General features: G+C 41.5%; 1 protein-coding gene and 1 long non-coding RNA gene across 2 annotated transcripts in view; one reads left to right on the forward strand and one right to left on the reverse strand.

Annotated features, from left to right (window-relative positions):
• The window catches only part of Alk (anaplastic lymphoma receptor tyrosine kinase), a 701863-nt gene that overhangs the window by 233624 nt on the left and 445838 nt on the right, over positions 1 to 22401 (reverse strand). The window lies entirely within an intron of this gene.
• LOC102018711 overlaps positions 10504 to 22401 on the forward strand; it is a 14625-nt gene continuing 2727 nt past the window's right edge. The window contains exons 1-4 of the long non-coding RNA XR_263452.2: positions 10504 to 10819; positions 14830 to 15012; positions 15196 to 15338; positions 19767 to 19985. This is a non-coding gene — a long non-coding RNA (uncharacterized LOC102018711). The remainder of the gene's footprint in view (positions 10820 to 14829; positions 15013 to 15195; positions 15339 to 19766; positions 19986 to 22401) is intronic.

A 22401-nucleotide genomic window follows, 5' to 3' on the forward strand; every position in this document is an offset into this window, starting at 1 on the left:
TAAAAGCCTTGAGTTTATCTTTCTTTATAGCTGAGTAATATTCTATTGTATAAAAATAGCACATCTTTTTTAATCATTCCTCAGTGGTTGGATATTTGGGTTGCTTCCATGATTTAGCTATTACAGATTATGCTGCTATAAACATGATTGCATATATATTGCTGTGATATGATGTTTTTAGTTCTGGAAAAATACCAAAAAGGGAAATGCCTTGGTTGAATGGTACCTCTAATCCTAGTTTATTGAGGAATCTCCAGGCTGATCTCCACAGTGGTTTCACCAGTCTACACTCCCACCAACAGTGGAGAAGTGTTCTTTTCTCCCCGCAGATCCTCCAGCATTTATTGTTGATAGATTTTTTTGATGATAATCATTTTTTCTGGGGTGAGATGGAATCTCAGGATTGTTTTAATTTGCATTTCTGAAATGACTAATAATGTTGAACTTTTTTCATGTATTTATTTGCCATTTGTATTTCTTTATCTGAGAAGTGTGTATTCATCTCAGATGCCCAATTTTGGATTGGGTCTTTGAAGTCTATATATCTCACAAGCTCCTATGTCAGTTGTGGGGAACCTATGGCATGCATGTTGTGTTGTTCTTTTTAAGACAAAATATGGTAATGTAGAATTGATTTTTCTAAACCAAAAGCTCAGTATTCAGCTATACAGTATTGGCACTTTGCCATGAATAAGTGGGTTTTGGGTTGCAGATTGGACTCAGCCTCTTAAAGGTTTGCCATCACTGTCCTAGGTAATGCTGGTGTTAACCACAAGCTGAGTAACAAGATTCTAGAAAGTTTTGACGAGGAAACATGAAACCAATTTAGGAGGCTTGATACTATATCTGAGAGCAAACAAAATTTCAGCTAATTTTTGCTCACCTCAAATAGTTGCTTGGAGCAGGTGCTGAGAAGCACTTGATCACTAATTAAAGGATCTTACCCTTTTGCTGAAGGTTAGAAGATACATGTCTTTCCTTTTTAGCCACCAAAGTCAATATAGCCCAAATGACTTCCCCATCTGTAATATCATATGCCATCGTGTCTGCCAATAAGAGTTTTCTGGATCTTTTACACCAACTTTAATGGAATATCTACAACAAGATATTTTAAAACTCAGAGCTTCTTCTACCCCAACCCCACAATAGCTGGAACCAGTTAATGTGATTTCACAGAGTGAAGGCAAAGTGTGGAGAAGGTTTGGGCATGGGAATATAGGCTTTTGCTTGGAGATTTTATAAAGGATGCCTTCTATATCATTTTATTACTTGCACCTGTACAAGTATCTTTCATGTGTGATCTTTGGCTCAGAGGAAATACATGGCTTTTAATTGCATATTTAAAAAAAACTCCTAATTTCATTCCTATGTATCTACATGACACACTTCAAGGAGGCACATTATCCTTTAAAAAGAGGAAAGAAGCCCATAATGGCCTAATGAAAATGGGATTCAAGTTAGGGTCGGATACTGGGGATAGTTCATTCTTTTTATGAAAGTCAAGAAAGCAGAATTAGCTCTGAGGCCCATCCCTACCCCTGGTTTCTCTCCTAAGAACATCAAATTCATATTGGTTGCTTTCTGATGAGTGATTTACATAGCTAAAATGGAAACATGTTCATCAATTTAAACTCTGACTTTCCATAATGCATTTCTTCCTGCATAAAGTGCGCATCACTTTGAAGCAACACTAGGCGCATCATAAATATTTCAGCTGCCAAAGTTTGGGATTGTGTTTCTTTGACCTGGCTCTAAATCAGTCAATAAGTAATAACAATGGTTCCGTCCTGCTAGTTTGAGGACTGCTGACAGTCCACATGATTAAAATTCATAAGATAGGTATTTATCAAAATAATGCTTAACCCACAAAAGAAAGGCACTGATCAGCCCCAGCCCCTATAACAGTGATGGCGAATGTTTTTGAGCTTTCAATGATAACAAACAACCCCTTGCTGCATGTACGCCATAGGTTCACCACCACTGCCCTACACTAACCACTTACAGTGAAGACTGGCCTTCTAATTCTGATGGATAGTGCTGGCCTCTGATGGACACAGTTGAGTGATGAGGCAATTGTGCCTTTTCTCTCTAGGTCAGTGAGCAATCCACTTGCATGGACACAGTCAATTTTGGATCATAGATCATTAGAACTGGAAGGAATAATAGAAATCTTCTAGCCAAAACTATCGTTTCATGGACAAGTAAACTGAAACTCTACAGAACTGAACTGATTTGTCCAAGGTTGCAACATTATAGTATTCAGATTTCCTAGTTGTTAGGCCAGTGCAGTTCAAGAAAGCACCTGACTTGTATCTAGTAAAGCCCTAGGACTTTTCAATTTGGTGGGCCTTTACCATTTAGTCCCATAGGTTTTTGTGTCTTTGACTCCAAAGAAGAAATGAGCTAATCGATTAAAGAGAACTAATCAGCATTTATTCAATAACACAAAGTACATATTAAACCCACTATCTGCCAGGTGCTCCAATGACTAAATCTTTGAGAAATCACTGAACCTTCCCACTGGAACTTCTAAACTCATCTCTCAACTCACAGGACCATGCAGCCATCACCAAGACCTACTCTTTTGAGTCTAATCCAAGAGTAATGTCTTGGCTTAGTCTTTATGTATCTCTCAGAGGTGGTTCTGCTGGATGCCATAAACAAGAGGATAACTGAGAACAGCATAACATCAAAAAGGTTTTGAATATCAGAATACACTGCCACGTGCTTTTATACCCATGTTGTCACCGAGTGCTGGAAGTAATACAGTGAAGTACTGTCCCCTTCACTTTTTTTGAGAACATAATATAGAGTTTGGAAATGTTTTATGAAGTCAGTCCAAGGTCACAGTGATAATAAGAGCTGGAGTTAAGGTTTGAAAACAGGTCAATCTGACCCAAAAGGCAATATACGTTTCTCTCTGTGCCAATATTTTTGAGATACTGTGTCATAAGCAATGAGCTATGTAGACTTGGGCAACTTTGACTCTTCAAGTAACAAAGGTGGGGTTCATTTGGCCACTAAGGCACTTTCTACCTACTTGTTAACCATCTAATTTTCCCTCTTCATCTTAGATGTTTTTATTTTTCTGTATAAGTCATGGTCTTTGTAATGCTAGGGTTTGGTTGTGGATGTAATTTGGTCTGAAAATTGATAGAAAGAAAAGAAAAGATAGGTAATGAAAAGAAGGCAGAAGAACATCCGGAGAACTTTTCCTAGTAAAACAACAGCACAAATGCAGGACATGTACACTATTTGGCACCCATAACACTTGAATTTCTTAGAAATCTGAAGGTCACTTTAAGGTTTGCTTACAGATTGCTGTGGTCTGTGCCCCAGCGTTCATGTTGGTGGTTTGGGCCTCTATGTGGCAACCTGAGGAGTGGTGTGTCCTTTAAAAGGCAGAGGCTAGTGAGGGGTCCTTAGTTATCTAGAAGAATTAAGGTAGTTCTCATGGGCCCCTGCGTTAATTCCTACAAGAATGAATTGTTGCAAAAGCTTGCGCCTGACTCTTGAGCCACTCTGACTTCCTGCCTGAGGATGTGATCTCTAACTTCTACATGCATTACCACCTGGATGCCATCTGCAGTTAGGGCCTCACCAGAGGCTGAGCTAATGGGGCTGTCTGGTCTTAGATTCTCAGCCTCCACAATTGTGTGCCAAGTAAAACTTTAAAAAATAAAGCTATCAGACTTAGGTATTTTGTTATAGCAACTAAAACGGACTTGTACACTGATGAATGCCAGCCAATTTTGCTACATGGTGAACTGATAAGAAAGGCAGATACCCTCTGCTTCCTTATCCCCTCCTCCTTCTTTCTGCCTGTTCTCCAGGTGACTGGTTTTAGAATGTCACCATTCTTCAGTTGATATCTCAGCATCAAATTATTATCTTCAGACTTGTCTCCTACATCATTTTCATTAGCCCCTTTAAATTAATCGGATTCAGCTGAAGCTATTAACTGAGATATGGCTGGTATAAGGAATTCATCTTCTACTGGGTGCCCTGAGGTCTTTGAGAAAAACTGCTTGCAACAGAGGCCAATTTTGTTGGTACTGTATTGATGTTCACTCATCAGCTGGTAACTCTCTATTAGCTCATCAAGTCCAGCTTTTAATGACTGAACCATGTCTTTGACTGCAATTCAATTTCCGCTCTGCACTTGTGGTTTCCTGATACCTAGAAATTCTTTAAACCTGCTTGATTAGCCACCTGAGGCAAATGGCTTAGTCATTTTAAGTTTTATGAAACACCTGTGCACTTTGATCCCCGGCCAGCCAGAGAAGAAAATACTTCTGGAATCCTTTTCTTCAAATCATTGAGGAAGCACAGACCCCTCCAAGAGCTATGTGACATGAAATTTAGCAGGAGTGGGACAGGTAGTTAGGCATGCAGAGAAAGGTCAGACCTATAATCAGCCCTCCAACTTAGATTAGAATGGTGCCCTTTAAGAGAATTGAGTGAGGTTGGATTTTCTCAGCTCATGATATGGTGCTGCCCCCAAAGTAGCCTATTACAAAGTGGAAACAACTCGATTCATTTTTGTTTTTCTTTGACTCCTGAGGAATATCGGTGGGTATGCAAACACACTAGAGAGGAACTTCTTTTCCTCTTGAAGTTTCTTCTTCCTTGCTCATTTTCTTGCCTTTTCATTTCCTTCTTTTTCTTTTTTCTTATCTACTTTGAGTTATCTAGCTTTGAAATACAGTGTAGGCCCACAATTCTACAGAGAATCTGTTGGTTTGAACAGAACATGTGTAATGTGAGAAAGAAGAAAAGAGCAGCCCCTGCCAGGCAGAAGCTGTCCTGGCAATCACAGCTAGGCCTTGTGATTCTCCTATTAGACACGAATCATAGAATACCAAGCTCAGACACAGTTACTCTGAGCCCATGACAAAATGAGATAAAGCACGGACACTTCTAAGTAGATAAAGATGAGATCGTTGTGTTACCTACCACATACCAAATACCCTTTTCTCTAGGGCAAAACAAGTTACTCCTGCTTTGTAAAATCACTTATAGCTTTACTCTCAGTCTAGTCTTCCCTTGAAGTGATTTATTCTGATACCCAGTTATGGGCATTGCCCCTACCTGTTTGACTGCACCCAGTTTAGAACCCCTGCTTCCCCAGAAGCTGCCCCAAATTACCAAATGAAGACCAAATCCTGAAATAGGTTCTTTATAACACTCTCTTCCTGAACACCCCCCACCAGGTATTCATCCAATCACACTTCAACTAGTAATGAACTCAGCTTATTCAAATTCAGGAGTGTTCATGGTAGTTTTGGTCACGGAAAAGCATTGACAAGTGGCAGAAACAACTGACATTTACACAGTAATTCACACTTTCAAAACTTCCACATCTATTTTTTATTCAGTCTTCATGATAACACCAATCAGGAAAACAGGAAGGTAGAATTAGACCCATTTTCCAGGTTAAATGGTAGAGGCTCAGTGTGGTTAAATGGGTTATATAAGTTCAAAATCTCGAGTGCTTTAGTGCTTGAGTCAGGTATTCTTGTTCTTTATTCTGTATTTTTGCAACTGGCTCTTCATAGAAATCCTTTAAATAATAATAATAATAATAATAATTATTATTAGTAGTATTATCATTAGTGTTTCATTAACTGGAGATTACAGGTGAGATGGGACCAGAACTGGTGTATGTACTGTGACACAGGAAAAATCTAGAATATCTTTCAGCAGCATTAATTTTAATAAAATATTTTTGAGGAACTAAGTTTAATATTTTTTAAAAGATGAGGTTTAAACATTTTGAAATTAAAATAAAACTTAAGGATATGTCAAGAAACCTATGTATTTGCTTAAGGGTACTCTTCCAGATCCTATCCTTATCCCCCAGGAATCTGCATTTAGTGATACTTAGGTAGAGCCCGGAAGCCCCACTAATGTTTATCCATCCATTTCTGAATCAAAGAGCATGAAGCAAATGCCTAGGACTGATGCTGTAGATCACTTTTTGGAATGCTGAAGTCAAACTTGTCCTTAGGGCCTTGGTGGTCGATAGAACAGGTTATACTGTCCCTTAGGAATCTCACCAATTCTAGAAGAAGTGAACTTTGGACTTGTCTTAGAATGTCTTCTAGTTCTCTATGGCTCCAGGGCCCATCTAACTTTTTGGAGTCTGGTCTATCTCCAGACCAGCTCTGCCTATAGGACACTAAGGCAAATCTGAGCTTTCTCTGGCCTAGATAGGACTACTGAGGGACATAGAACTGGAGGGCTCTAACATTATCAGCATTTATCTTGTCTCCAAGCTATTTCAACACCCAACGTGTATCTTGGAGTGTCTATTGATCATAAGAGTAAAACGGTTTTTAGAGCATTGGAAGCAGACCATTTACTTATGCAAGCTTCTGTTAACAGATCTATGTACACATACACATTTTGGAAAGGCACAGTCTCTTCCCACATCTGAAATTCACATAGCTCTCAGGATGTTGAAACAATGTACAACCACCCTAAGCAGAACAGGAGAAGATTGCCAAGGATGACCTGCACTGACAAATTATGTACTATAAAGTTAGTTTCAAATGTGCAGCATAAAAGTGGGCAGAAACTCCTTACGCTTATAGCTCTTTCATGGCTATTAAAGCCAAACAATAATAATTCAATAATTACTTGGAAAAAAGTCAATATAAATGTAAAAGAAATCTCATTGTTTTAATGAACAGATCAATTCAATGATAGAAGGCAGAAACAATATTGCTGCTAACGAGGCAACAGGTAGACCTCTCCTCTTTAGTTCTGCTATGGGCTAAACTGTGTCTTCCAGATAGGTCAAAATCCTAATCCCTGGTACCTGAGAATATGACTGTCTGTGGGGTTTCTACAGATGTGACTGAGCTAAGAGGAGCTCACTGGCTGGGCTGTAATCCAACATGGCTGGTGTTCTTTTAAGAAAAGGAGTCGGGGGGATGCACATAAGGAGAGCCGTATGATGACAGGGAAGAAGTTCAAGTGATGTAGATGCAAGCCAAGGAACACCAAAGACTGATGGCCACCACCAGAAGCTGGGAAGAGATAAAGAAGGATTCTACCCAGCAGGAACATGGTCTGGCCAACACCATGACTTTTGGATTTCTTGCCTCCAGAGGTATAAGAGAAAAGCCGTACATCATTTGTGGTATCTTGTTTCAGCAGGATGGGAAGACAGATACGGGTCTTTTAATGTTGATTTTCCTGTGTTATGTGGGTTATGTGATGAATCAAACCTTCTAGAGAATTGCTGGTACACCACCTGCTGCAAACGCTTCTCTTATTAGGGTTCCTGGCAATCATTTGGCCTTCAGGAACATTGGTCCTTGCCAAGCACCTCACATCTTTTGTCATGTACCGTGACAATTAAAGAAAGCGCCATTGTTTGGTACCAAGGTGATTGAAGTCTCAAACCCAAGGGTAGAGGTGAAAGTGTCTTTTTTAAGATTACCGTTGAAATGAAAGCATCATTTAAATTATCAAATAGACAACTCACAGACCCTTATTTATCCATGGACTCCGTTTGAGGAGAAAAACCAGCTAGATCTTGTTCATTTCTCATCTCTTCTTGCTTTCTCTGCTTCTCTGACTCCTGATTCTCTCTGGACCCCGGCTGATAACTCATGGATCAAGAGTGGCTGGCTTCAGTAGACCACTGTAGACTTCTGCTTCCCACCAGCTGAGCCAGCTTACTTTTGCAGGCAGAGTCTAGGCAGTCAGTGTCTAGCACAGCCCACTTGGACCACTGTAAGAAGTAGGGCTGGTATGCTTTTCTCAAGGGCAGGGACATACTCTTTGGGCCTATGTCAACATCATATCCAAGAGCAGAGAGTTCACTACTCTGCATTGGGCCCTGTGAATAGCATGGGTCTCCCTGCGGAACTCACTAGAGAATTTAAAGACAAAGTGTGATATTGAAATCATTTAGCAACCAGTCACCCAGGGGCCTTCTAGGGGAACCACAGAGTAGGCAACTGCCTGCTAGGGGCCAGTATAATTATAAGGGATGCTGTCTCTCTCACCAAGGCCAGACCTGCTTTGGCAGGGAGGGAGATGTACAGGAGTGGAGCAGATATACTGGAGCCCCTGGGGCCTGACTGGCAGGTTGGTTGTACTTAAGTGCTTCATCTGTACTCATCAGGGTTCTCTGAGTCTGAGGCAGCTAAGGACGTGATGCAACACCTGCAGGACTTACAGACCTGACTATTTTCCAACTCATCTGTAAATAAGTCAATGTTTTATTAACCAGCACAACCAGGGTAGTGTATACCACCTGAATATCAGCTCTGGTGTAACAACAACAGGGTACTGATTATGTGCTTCTAAGAAGTGTTTCGGAAGCGGCTGGGCATTTCTCAAGGCCTTGAACTGAGATGGTGATTGTAGTGAGATTAAGGGGTAACAATGTCTTTTCAAACATGGGTGGGAACAGGAATATCCATCATTCTTCTGCATCCCAGCAACGCCCCTCTGATGCATCCATCTGGCCCATTGTGAGATGAATAAAAAGTTATGGTCAAAGGAAAGAAAACAACTTTTAGTTATGCTGTCTTGTAGAGGCACAAATCATTTCCAAACAAGCTAAATTAACACTAATTGAGAAACAGATGTCCAACTCCTTCTCTGGAACTCACTGGCTTCGTCATTCAAATCTTTGCAGAAAGCAGTCTCCTAGGTACACTGAAGCGTACCTAAGATCACTAATGACAAACCCAAATCATGCCCACTCTCCACTGTCCTCTGCCAGGCACTTTCTCTCCCCATTATAATCCTCATGATAATGCCACTTGACCAGTGAAAAGAGCATCTGTCGGGAGAATGCATTGAATCCAAAAACCTTACAGTACTAGGAGCTTTGGGGTGTTAATTATACAGATTGCCCATCAACTCTATTGTTACTTTCTTTCCTCTGATAAATTTTAAAAAATGTTGAGACTTCTAAACATGAATGCAGTTGAACCAGAAGTTTTACTATAAATATGGATGGGGATCCTGGATTCTTCACAATAGCCATAACCACAGAGCTCTGGGCAGTTGGCTCCAAGGTAGTATGGGAAGAAGCCCCAGGACATCTGGGAATCAGGAGTGTTTGGTTACACCAGTCCTGCTGCACTGACCCGGGTGATCTTGAATTATCTGTCAGTCTCGGCTCACACCGGTAAAAGTGGGGTATAGTACTTGTTTTCCAGACTTGGCTGGTGTAAGGATGAACAGCATAATAAAAGTGAAGGCAGTCCTAGAATCCCAGGCATGTGGGATGGAATGTGTGTGGCCACACACAGTTAAAGTAACACTGAACTTGGCACCAGAAGACCTGGGTCTTAGTCTTTGACTTGTTTGTTGTGTGACCTTACATAACTACCTGAAGCTTCTAGGCTTTGCTTTCTTCATTTGTAGGCAGACAACATTAGGCAAATGATTTCCTATGTCCTTTTCAGGTCAAAGATCCCTAGTTCTAACTTAAAACATGAAATAGACAAAACATGGCTCTAGCAGGTCTTGTTTATTTGCCACACGGTGGCTGCAATGCGACAAGGGGTGCAGGGACTCTGGGAATACTTCCTGAGTGTCCAGCTCAAAAAAGACCATGGAATGGAGAATGAGGCACAGACCTGAGTGATACTAGAAGCTGAGGTGTCCTCTCCCAGCCTTCAGACATGTTTAACTGTCTTTTCTTGGACCCCCGCTTCTTTGTCTTTGATTGCTGCTGCCCTCCTTTACCCACTGACTTCTCCCCTTGTTCTTTTTTCCCTAGCCCTCAGCCCACACTCCAGCAAACATGGCTGAGAATGGACCAGTCTGGATGGCCTCGCTGGGCCCCCTCTGGCTCACTCAGCCCTTCACAGGGCATGAGTATAGACTGAAAACAACAGAAAATCAGGGCTCATTTAGTAGTGATAAAATTAACTGATGGTGATTCAAGAAGGAAGTGGAGGTGTATGTTTAGCCCTGTAGACACAGGAAATCCTCATGCCCCAGGCACTCTGAGAGGCTTGGGCTCCCTGACAAGCATGCTAATAATAACTCCAAGCGAGCTGGGGATTTAGCTCAGCGGCAAAAGCGCCTGCTTGGCAAGTGCAAGGTCGTGAGTTCGGTTCCCGGTACCGGAGAAAAACCAAAAAAAAAAAAAAAAAAAAAACTCCAAGCTTAGCTAGTCTGTTTTATTCTCAAGGGCATTTTGTACTTTCTCAGCTGTAATTTCATTCCCCTTCCCGTTGCTCCAGTGAAGTTGCTCTTATTAGGTCTAATTTGCAGATGGAGAAACTGAGGCATCAACAATCACATCACAAATGGATTCTGGGTCTATAAAATAATAGAATGGCTTATGTTAAGTAAACAGAATGGCTTATGTTAAGTAAACCATACTAAAGAACAATATGATGGCTTTGAAGTATTTATTTAATCTCCAGAAAAGTCCCCGGATGGAGAAACTCTGAGGTAACAATAGTTGTGCCATGTAATACTGAGTCTGGAGCTCCAGCCCTGCACTGCTGCCCTCCTCTCTCCTGTTGCTTGGCATCAGGTAGTGGAGGGGTTGTCAGGCAGGAACAGGGAAACTGAGGAATGTGGAATGATAATAACCAGAACAAGATGCGGAGCTGGTAAGAGGCTGAGGAGGAGCGAACCCAAAGTCATCTTGGTACACTTGGCCTCCTCAGAAAGGTGGTTCTTCCTGGGCCTCTTGAGATTTGAGGGCCAGGTCAGCCCATGGCTGGCCAATTTGGATACTTGTTTGTAGTGTAAAGAAGTGCAGATGAAGACTGAATAGGTGAAGAGTGGATTCTCAGGGGACCACAGAAGACTGCGCAGGAGCAGGCAGGTATTCTTTAAGACTTCTGGTGGCTCCAAACCCTTTTGTCTTCAAGGGACCCTTTGTCCAACAAATGCATCAAAACTTCTATTTGTGGTTGCCTTAGTATAAAAACAAATATGTTAATGTTATATATTAAAAATTTTATTAAACCTAAGACTTCAGTTTTTCCTTTTGACTTTATAAAAATATTATAAAGATCACTTGTAGCCTTAAAAGTTCTACTAAAGTGGGCTGTGGGCAGTGTATCCTATCTCTCAAGGGTAAGTGGATCTTTGAATACTCTCTGCATCCTAGGACTATAGGCTGCAGAAGCTGACCCTAGAGGCCCACGCAAGCCTGTCCCAGCCAGACTTCCCCAAGTTCACAGCATTGGCCTCAGAGCACCTGCTTGAGTATCTGGGAGTTGCAGATGCGCAACCTCTTTTACAGATGAAGAAACCTGAGTATCAGAAAGGCCACGGCCAAGTCATCAAAAATGGAAAAGCCAGGATTTAGACTTAGCGCTGTCTGGCTCCACAGTGCATGGGCTGCTGCCTACTTCCCCATGTGTATCTCTCAGGCTATTGCTAAACAGTGTTTCTGCAGAGCAGAGCGCTTCTTATCTGGGACCTGCACTAGAAACCTTTATGTAGACCTTAGCAAATATGGACATTAATAAGTAGGCAAGGGTGGATCAGTGACAGTAGATCACAGGGAGAAAAGTCTAAAAATAAATTCTACTTCATGCAAAGGAAAAGGCCCGACAGAGATGCACAGAGAAAAAGAAATCATCTCCAGAGGATTAATGTTCTAGTAAACTGTAAGCTGCTTATATTTTCACCCCATTACCATAACTTTCAAATAACTGTCTCAAATGATAAAACGGCAATTACTTTTGGCCAGATGCATCAGAAGCTGGGTGATGCAGCCCCAGCACAATCAGGAGGTTCCCTCATGTGGCTTCACAATAGCAGCGCGTTGTCTAAAGTGGAAACACTGGATTAGCAGTCAATGAGGACCTTTCACTGCTTTTCAAGCAACTCTGGGTCAATTCTCAGAGTATGAAGCCTCTGATGTCAAAAGGCCTGGCTTTGGAAGTTTCAGGTTTGCATCTAGGCATGACCACTTGCTAGTGCGTAACTAGCAAGTAATTTAATTTCTCTAATCCCCTTGCTAACAAGCTCCTAACAATCTCGGCCCTAAGAAGCACACAGGGTGAGGTTGAAATGACATAAGGGGTGTCAGTGGGGTTTGAACTGCAAACCGGCCACATGCTTGTGACTTTACTTGTCCCAAAGGGTTCCCTGTTCTCAAACTTTATTGGTTCTGTTTACCTCTGGACACACTGAGTAGAGGTGGTCATAGCTTCTCAAAAGCTGGCTTCCAACTCTTGCAGCCTTGGCCCAGCACTATCAAGATCCCCAAGCTGGGCTGCCTTACAATGGCAGTAGATTACACTAATTTGTTTTTATTTGACACACTTGGAATTAAGGCCTTTTGAAAGCACTATGCAAATGTATGTAAATGACTCCATTTCATCCAAAATAATGTACAAACAGTGTCCCTGTGTGGGCATAGAAAAATCTGGTGGCCAAAGGCTGTTCATAACATCACAAGAATCAGAAAATACATTTTAAACTTCAGTTATATGTTTCCAGAGGCTTTAGAAAAAATGGATATTAGGGAACTTGGAGTTTATCTTGTAGCTTATCAGCTGTGTGCTTATTGTATCTTTTTTTTTTTTTTTTTGTACTGGGAATTGAACTCAGGACCTTGCACTTGCCAGGCAGGTGCTCATGCCACTGAGCTATATCCCTGGCCCCTGTGTGCTTATTATTCCTTTTCAGTGTTCATCAGGATATCTGCCATAAATTAAGCAAAAATTTTCACTAATTAATCACTCAAGTGCCAGGCACTTAGTCATTAGAAGAACAGTAAGGTATGAGCTCTCAGCTAAGGGACCATGATGATGCGGCTATTGGAGCTGGCATCAGTTTTTAGGCAAACAGTCAGGGGTTGAGTTTGAGTCCATTTTCCAGTAAATCCAAAGACTGAGCTGACTGAGGCACACAAGACCCTCCACAACCTACATCCAGGTAACTAGGAATCTCTCCCCATTCCCCTTTCCATGCTGTCTCTATTTTCGGGGACATTTGTTACGTAATATTTAGCATTCTTCCGAACATGCCTGGCAATCTTACTTCTGCTCCTTCTCTGTACCTCTGGTGTTGCTTATCTACCAAACATGGAAGGGCATTTGTCACTGTTCCTGGTCTCCTGTTAGCAAACAGAGAAGAATATTTTGTTGACTCAATCTTTGAAAGCCACTGAAAATTAAAAGCAGGTAGACCTTGAGGGATCAATTACAAAATCCAATATCCTTATTCAACAAATATGTAGACTGAGGCTTGGGAAAGAGAGGAACTTGATCAAGGCAGTAGAACCCAAGCATCCAAATTCAGTACTCTATAACAAAATGGATTGTGCTCATGGTTTGTGTCCATAGGTACAGGGGCCTGGGAAAGAGAAATTGAGCCAATCCACTCCTAGAGCTCACTGTGACAAGCAGTCTATATTTTCTAAACCCTTACCCTGGGTAGAGACTAGTGAGAGGACCCCAGACTTCTAGAACAAACCCATTTCTTCCACAGGACTGCAATCAAGATACTGCCATCATGATGTGCAACCAGCCTTTGGATTAATAGCAGTAGTGAGGGTAGCCTACATTGTACTGTTTAACTCTGGGTATAATCCTCTGCATAGTTCTATAACCCTCTCTTCTCCCTCTAGAGCCTGGAAGATGGGTTCTCAACTCTAAAATCACCTGGGTGGGGGGACACGAAAAATATTCATGCTCACAATCTACCCTAGCCAATTCCATGCAATGTCAGCTGTATTTTTAATATACCTGAAGGAGCCAGGTTGCAGAGATGGTGAGAGACACTCTCTTATTCTAGCAAGAAATCCTTTCTGTGTCCTCTGACCTTATCACCGAGACACACTCCATTTGGCTCATTCCCTGACGTGGCAGCTCCACTGGATACCTCATGCCTTGGGCTGAAGGAGCAAGAGGGGCACAGAGAATCACTTACCTTTGACAGTCTCTGGGAAGCCCTATTTCTTATCTGGAGGCCTCTTACTGCTGTTCATTAGCACTGCCCATTATGATTTCTTGCAGAAATCTCTCTGTCAGGTACAGCCGCACCAGAGCTGGGAACATTCAGACTAAGCTCCCGCAGCATCCAGGTACACAGGGATAGAGTCTACACCAATAGGCCTACAGACTTGCAGTGCTTTTGTCAGCTTGGAAAGTTATTTTGAGCAGCACAGCAAGCAGTGGCTACAGCAGAGGAAAAAAAATTCTTGCGTGTTTATTATAACAGTCCAAGATGATTGCCCAAATGAGCAAAATATAATAGAATTGGTCCTGGCTTGCTGAGAGCACATAAAAGAGAAAAAAAAAAGGACTTAGGCTCCAGCCTTCATTCTATAGTCTGTTCCTGTTAGCAGAAGACATGATTCAATAGCACCTCTGGCATGAAGAGGGTGTCTGGGGAGGAAGGAGGGGTTTCACCTTGAACTTAGGTGGCTACTTTAAATCTCAGGTTCAATAGCAGAGGTATCTCTTTTGTGGTATCTCCTGGCTTTGTTTCCTAATCAGAAAACCAGTTGTAGACTTTCTTTTGAGTGAAGGGCCGCACTCTTCTCAACTTTATTCAATCTCTTTGTTGCTTAAATTTGTAGAAATTTGTAGGCAAAAAGTTTATTGCTTATTGGAGGAGTTGGGGGGAAAGTGATGCTGCTTTTGATGCGGTTTCACCATTGGTCAAATAAGAATGAAAAAAACAGCGAGGAAGAGTACAAACTCCCCTTTTAAATGACAAAGGAAAGTAACATTTTTGATTCCTTGCATTATTGTTTTCTTTATAAATTTAAGGCCAGATGCCGCAATTTATGGTTTATTATTCTTTCCCGTGGTGCTTGCTAAAAAATTTCAAAGCTACATCATTCCAAGTTTTTTTCCTTTTGTATTTCAGTGCTAGCAGACACAGTTTGAATCAAATCCCTAACAAAGAGAGAAGGCGCAGACCCTGCTTGTTTGCTGAAGCTGCTGGAAACCTTTTGATTTTCTGGGGAGCCACAGAGGTTGAAGGAGATTCTGTAGACCTCAGACTTAATGTCTTCAGTGATTTTGAAGGGAGCTCGGTTTGGTTTTGCAGGTAATGTGAGTTCATTTGCAATTTTCTTCTCTTTTTAACAGACTTGAAATCGAATGGTGAAATTCTGAAAAGAGCGTGTGTGCGCCTTGTGGGTGTGTTAAGCTAGAGGGTGTGTATTCTCTGTCTACACTCTGGGGAAGGGACGCTGGTCATGCATCATTTTTTACAGCTGTATTTGCACAGGTGGGGAAATAACAGTGTCATCTCGGAACGGCAGACACAATGATATACGTGTTTGGGGGCATCTATAGAGCACAGTGAATCATGCAACATATGAGTCAGCCGCACTATAAGTCAATCCTCAGTTCCCACCAAAAGCTCCTTAGGTAAGTAGAGAGGTTGCTTTGGATGACTTTGGAAGATGAAAAATATCCCCATATATATTCAGACCAATAAAGCAGCCATACAGGTGAATAAAAACAAATCCTGAAAGCAGTCTCAAAGCTGGGAGAAACCTTAAAGTGTCTACACTGGACACTCCTCAGAATGTCCAGGCTTTAGAACATCTTTGCATAGATCAGTTTCTAGCTTAAATACTTTCCTTGATGGGTCCTCACTACCTCCCCAAGGCATTCAGCTTCTCTGAACTTCTCAATGTCCTGATTGTTTAAAACTAACTCCTCTGTTAGTTTTCTGTTGTCCAAACCAGGGCACCCACTGCCCGATTCTAGTTCTAGACAGTAATGCATAAATGACCAAAACAACTTCTCTTTGCATGACAATCTGCCAAGGTTGCTAAAGCTGTTATACCATTCCATGCCATGCATCTGTTCACGCAGTAGGTAAACATGTATTAAGCACCTACTAAGTGCCAGAAATAGAAACCAGGAATGAGATGGATGAAGATATACACTCTGCTGTCACAATAGAGTAGGGAATCAGACACTCAATCAATTCTATTGAATACTCTGTGGTGGATGAACACTTGTACTACATTGCCTGGGTCCTGCAGGAGAGCATATTTATTGCCTAGTGAGAAGCAGAGAAGGCATTCCAGGATAGTGGTCTTGGTCCTGGACTGTTCTTTCAAGCTACCTGGCATATTCATTATTAGGAGATTTGCATGGTGGTATCTGCCAGCCAAAATGTCTGAGTCTCCATTAATGAAAGCTCTGTCAGAACCATTTGGTACATTTCCACTTCTGGTTCAGACTTATTTTGCTTCACCTTGAGGAGGAAAGCCCTCGGGAGGGATCAGTGCCTCCAAGAGCCTGGCTGCATAGATGTTTCAGTCCCTTCCTTACAGGAAATGTCTGTTCAAAGGAGGCTCTTGCCTTGAAATCGCCATCTGTCATGCAGAGGCAGAGGCAGAGGCATAGGTTTCCAAAGGAAAATTTGATCCTTTCTCAATTATTTTGTCTATAGTATGATTTATGTGGAAGAAAGTGACTGTGTTAAATTGTGAAAGCTCTTGACTTGTGTGCAACTGAAAGAAAAGTCTGTGATTATCACTTTCTGGACTCCCTAGGTACATGTGACCTGGGAATACTGGTCTTAAAGACGGGCAAGTGGAATGGCTACTTGGTAGTGCTAATCATACTTGGGCAAAAAGCATCATAAAAATTGAAACTAAAAGTGCCAGAGTTGGAAGTAGATGGCTAGCTATAGGCAAAACCCAGGGGCAAAGGAGAAAATGCTGTCAACCTCCTGCTCCCTTCTGAACAAAAGAGTTTCTGCAACCTCACAGAAAAAAATTGCATCACCAAACTTTCCTTTACTACTTTCCCCCTACGTCTTTGAGGCTGTGTGTTAAAGAACAAAGCCTATGGGATACTGAGTTCAGGGACCTAGACTAAAAACACTCAGATATTTACTTTATGCCTTCACCAATGCCACTTGTACCATAGACTCAGTAGCTTGATCTGGAAATGGCTTTGGTGGTAACTCCAACTCAGAGGGTTATTTGTGGCCCCAGTGGGGCAAGAGTTCTGAGGAGAGTTGTGGCAGCACTCACTCTGCTGATTCCAGTACCCTGGCAGAGCCCTGAAGTGTTTCTAGCAGCAACCCTAATAGGTCCTCAATCTTAGAGACAATTTTCAGGGCATATAGGGCAAGACAAGACAAGACAAAATTCAATATGAGGCATAAGTGATGAAGGGGAGACAGATTAAGCTCTCAAAATTAGTAATCAGAAAAGAAAATGAAAGAATAATCAGTCACACCTATTTTAAGTTCACAAAATCAAAGCTAATTACAAATAGAAAAGAATATGTTCCAGTTCTCTAAGTCTACTAATCCATGGTGGAGGGAGAAAAAGGAAGAATAGGAGAAGAATATTTTTATGTTTGCAGAGCTACATCCTATGAATAAGGAGAAGGGAGATGTGTTAACTGAACAGGGGGAATATCTCCCAGGCAGTTTTCCTCAGATCACTGACCAGGCTGGTCCTGATACCTTTTCATTAAAATTCAGAACTTTAGGCCTCCTCTCTGATACGTTAAATCTGAATCTCTGGGGATGGGGGCCAGGACTGCATTGTAACAAACTGTTCAAGGTGACTTTTTTGGAAATGTTAAAATTTAGAAAGTTCCTATCCAGGTGAATAAACATCCACAAAGAGCAAAATGCTGTGGTTTGGACCTCCCTGGGATGTCCCTGCAAAGCCGTATGCGGTCAGAGGTGGAGCCGGTAGAAGGTGACTGGATTATGAGGAGGCTGCAGACCACTTATTGGGAAGAGGTGGGGGCTAGTAAGAGATGGATTACTGGGACCATGACCTGGAAGGCTCTATCGCCCTTCCCAGTTTCACCTTTTGCTCTCTGCCTCCTGGCCAACATGAAGTGGGTAGCTTTCCTCCTCCACAGGCCTTTTTACTATTCTGTTCTGCCTTGACGCCAGCTGACACTTAACTGTGACTGATCTAAAAGAAACCCCCCTCCCTTTAACTTATGGGTGTCCTTTACTTTGCCTGAGTGATGAGGAAAATAATTAAGACAAGTCCTTTTCCCCCCAAATCAAATAGCTTCATTAAACATAACAAGTCTGATATTTGCTCAATATCAAGAGTAAGCAGCATATATTTTCAAATAGCAAGTTTCATTCTATTTTATCTTTTAAGGCACTGGAGATTGACCTCAAGGGTGCTCTACCATTGAGCTACATCTTCAGCTGTTTTAAAAATTTTTAAATTTTGAGACAGGGTCTTGCTAAGTTGCCTGGGCTGGCCTAGAACTTGCAATCTTCTCTCAGCATCCAGAGTAATCAAAGTTTATTCTTGAATTTCATATTTTATATCTTCACGTGCCTGAGAATGTTTTCAGGATTCAGAAAAATAGGTACTGGAACAGGAATGACCTCACGTCGGCTTTATTGCAAATAGATTTCCAATAGATTTCTCCCGGCAGTGTCTCTTCCCAAACACAGTTTGCTTTATATACCGCAGGCTGACCAATCTTTCTGAAGCACAATATTACTCCCTTTGCAAAAATCATCAATAGCTTCCCCACTGCCTCTAGGATAACGATAAAACTCTTTAACTTGGTTCCAAGGCCCTTCATCGCCCACCTACCTGCTAATCCCCTCTTACATTCTCCTACACATGTCCAAACTACAGCCAACCTAGATTACTTGCTACCTTCATCTTGCCCTTGATGTTTCCAGATCCCCAGCACATACCAAACTTTTTCAGTCATTACTTCATTCTTTCATCCTAGATGAAACTTACATCTTCTAGACACCTAAGTGGTACTTCTCCATTAAGCTTTTTTGAGAAATTTCTCCATTGCTAGTGTATTATCCAAATCCTCCATCATTTGAGGGGGAGGCTATGCCCATGGTTCACATGTTGCCTGGTGGTAGTGTGTATATATACACATTTGTCTCCAAACCTTGAAGTTCCTAGAGAACAGGGTCATAACTCACTCAGCTATGTGTCTCCCATAGGAAAGAACTTAATGGATGCTTGCAGAAGACATATGTAGTGGTGCTGTCAAATGTCCTCTATCTGTAATGATCCATAGGGCAGCCACTAGCCACAACAGTGACTATTGGGTACTCAAAACTGTGACTAGTATGGCTAAGGAACTGAAATTTTAGATTCGATTTGATTTTAACCAATCATTTACATTGAAATAATGGACATGGTTAGTGACTACCCCACTGGACAGGATAGGCAGAGAACATGCCTAATCAAAGACCGTACCCTGCACATGGAAAGCTTGCAAACTCCCCGCCTCACCTATATTGCTTACCTGGTTCCTGGTCTGATTTTCCTCACTTTCTTCCTTATCCTTATCTCCTAACACTTGACCCCTGATCGACTTTACTCTAGCCATGCTTGGCTGATCTTTTTTCTCAAATAGGCCTGTTCATTCAGGCTTTGAGGCTTTTGCTCTGTTGTGCTCCTTGCTTGGAGAGCTATTCTCTCAAATCTCATTGAGGCTGGCTTTTGTCATCCAGATCTCAGCTCAAATGTCACCCTCTTAGAGAGGGCTTCACTGATGTGCCATCTAAGGGAGACTTCTTGCTCTCACTCAACTTCTTACACTGTCCTTATAACACCTTTACTATCAGAAATCATCTCATTATCATATTGCTTCCTCATTGTTGAACTCCTAATGAAAAGGTAAGTTTCTGGAGTGAGAAAATACTTAAAAGACAATGCATAATAAAATTAGTGGGTGAAAGCTCCATGAAAAACAGTGTATTTGTATAGTCTTGATATATCTCCCCACATAATTAAATGTAAAGGGTAAAACAGTAACTTCTGAAAACATAATCAAACCACTACTTAACCAAAGGTTAACTCCTCCAAGTGTAACCCAGGATTAACATCACCAGTGACACATCTTGACATCAGGTACTTGCTTGATACAATGCACTGAGAAGGAAATACTACTACTCTGGTCTCCTGCCAGCACCACCACCACCAACAATAACACAACAACAACAACAACAACCCAAAACCCCAGCGCAATCAGGAGAAAATGTGAGACAAACCCAGACTGGACCAAAGGCATGGTGCTTTCACTAAGGTAGGGAATAAGGTTAGTTGTCTTTCTGTCTGCTGAAACTAGTGCCTATGACACAGTCTAGGTATTTGATTGAGTTAGATTTAATTAAAGTAGTTAATAACTTGGATTAAATGCAGTAGTTCGGTGAACACATGCAGTGCCCTCTCAAGAGCATTTTCTGGCATTTGTGGGCAGGTTAATAACTTCGGCTGCTGGCTGGAACTGGTATAGTCTAAGGCATGGGTCCTGAGGGCTTGCTTAAGTGGGTCTCTGTGGACTGCTAGAAGCTGGAGAAAATTAATTCAGTGAAACATACCCCATACTGGACGACCTGCAGAATTGAATTTATTTTCAGCTGCAGTACATATAAAATTATATGCTGGGTTGTCCCCCAAATATAAGGATATAGGAAAAACTCAAAATTTGCAATGTCTTTCTAACAGAATGAATCAAATTTCATTGGTGAATATTAATTTCAAATATCAACTGCTAAATCATGTTCCCAGTTATATATTCCTTTTGTTGTTCACAGTAAAAAAATCCTATGAGGTTAGGTTAATATATCTGCTTCACAGGTAAGGAAACTGAAGCTCAGAGAGGTGAAATCCTTGGTCCTGATTCACACAGCAAAAAGTCATGAAGTCAGAAACTCAGACCAGCTTGGTCCCATCCAAAGTTCTTGGAAAGGGTCCTAGATGTGATCTAATTGAACTCCATACTTCTTTGCCCCATCATTCATGCTGCTAATAATAAACATTTGCAGGTGAGACAGAGGAGACTGTAAGAGGAAGTGGCCCTCACCATGCTCTGTTTCAGTAGGAGCTGAAGCAGGAGGCTGACGGGAGCAATATACAGAAAGCCCCGGGGTTCTGCCAACACTGGAGTCCTGACTTGTCTCAGATATTCTTTTAGCTGTGAGATCCATCGAGGCATTTACTCTTTTTAAGCCTTCGCCATGCTCAGACTGTCAGATTACGAAGATATGAAAGCACCCTGTTACCTTGGGAGAGCAGGAAGTGGGCCTTTAAACCCAGTTTCTATGGATTAGGCCTGAAGTTAAACAGAGAATTACAGTACCTGTTTGGAAACTCCTATTGTCCTGTATAGCAGGATGGATGTGAAATTTGTTCGTCTGGTGGAAATGCTGCTGTGCATGGTGATTATGCCCATCTCATAATCTCTCTCTTATCTCTCTCCCTCTCCTCCTCCTCTTCTTCTCCCTTCCTCACTCTCGTTTCAATAAGAACCCTTTTGTTAGCGCCACAATCAAAACAACCTAATTGGTTGCACAAGTGAACATGCACAATGTCCCTAGGGGGAAACAGTACAGATGCAAGAAAGAAAAGATCAAAAACCACTTGACTAACCAAAAAAAGTCAGAGAAACAGGAATTCAAAAGCCTCTATTTATAACTGAGAATCTGAAGTTCTTGGCTATGCTCTTGACCAGGCAATTATGCTGCAGAGATGGCTTTTCTATTCTTGCGTGGATCTTAAAATGAGAACAGACTCAGCTAGGCTCTTCTCTCAAACAGACTTTCGCCTCTGTAGTTTTCTCAACGACCCTATGTTCCTAGTGTAATGCTGGTTCAAGGAATAGAGCAAAAAGTTTGAGACCCAAGGAAGAGCTCTAGATTTAGAATTGAACCTCCTTTGCTTCCAACAACCTGATGTTGAATAGGTTAGTCAACATTTTTGAACCTCAGTTTCCTTTACCTATAAATGGAAATACCACTTTGCGCCCATTCAGGTGGTTATTATTCAACACCACCACCCAGAAAATAAGAGTTTCTAGGTTGTAGAGGAACTGGAATCCTCATGCATTGCTGGTGGAAATGTAAAATGGTGTAGCAGCTGTGGGAAGCAGTTTGGCTAGTGCTTAAAAAGTTAAGCATAGAATTTCTGTGCGATCCAGCAACTCTGTTCCTGGGTATATACTCAAGAGACTTGAAATCAGGTACTCAAATCGGTTTATGCACTCACATGTATAGAAGCAAATAGAATAATCGAAAGATGGAAAAGTTGTCAAGTGTCTACTGACAGACGAATGGGCAAACAATATGTGGTATATTTTATAATGGAATATTATTCAGTCTGAAAAGGAAAGTAATTTTGACACTAACATGGAGAAGCCTTGAAAATATTATACTAAGTGAAATAAACTAGGCATAAAAAGACAAACAATGGATGATTCCACTTATGTGTGGTATCTGGAGTAGTCAAAATCCTAGAAACTGAAAGTGGAATGGTGGTTTCCAGAGGCTGGAGAGAATGGGGAAGAGTTATTGTTCATCTTATACAGAGTTTCAGTTTTACAAGATGAAAACAATTCCAGAGAAGGATGTTGGTGATGGTTGCTCAATAATGCGAATGTACTTAATGCCACTGAACTGTATATTTAAGATGACTTAAAAGGGTAAATTTTATTATATATATAT

Source organism: Chinchilla lanigera, unplaced genomic scaffold (assembly GCF_000276665.1).
Source record: "Chinchilla lanigera isolate Chin_1 unplaced genomic scaffold, ChiLan1.0 scaffold00068, whole genome shotgun sequence".
NCBI lineage: Eukaryota > Metazoa > Chordata > Mammalia > Rodentia > Chinchillidae > Chinchilla > Chinchilla lanigera.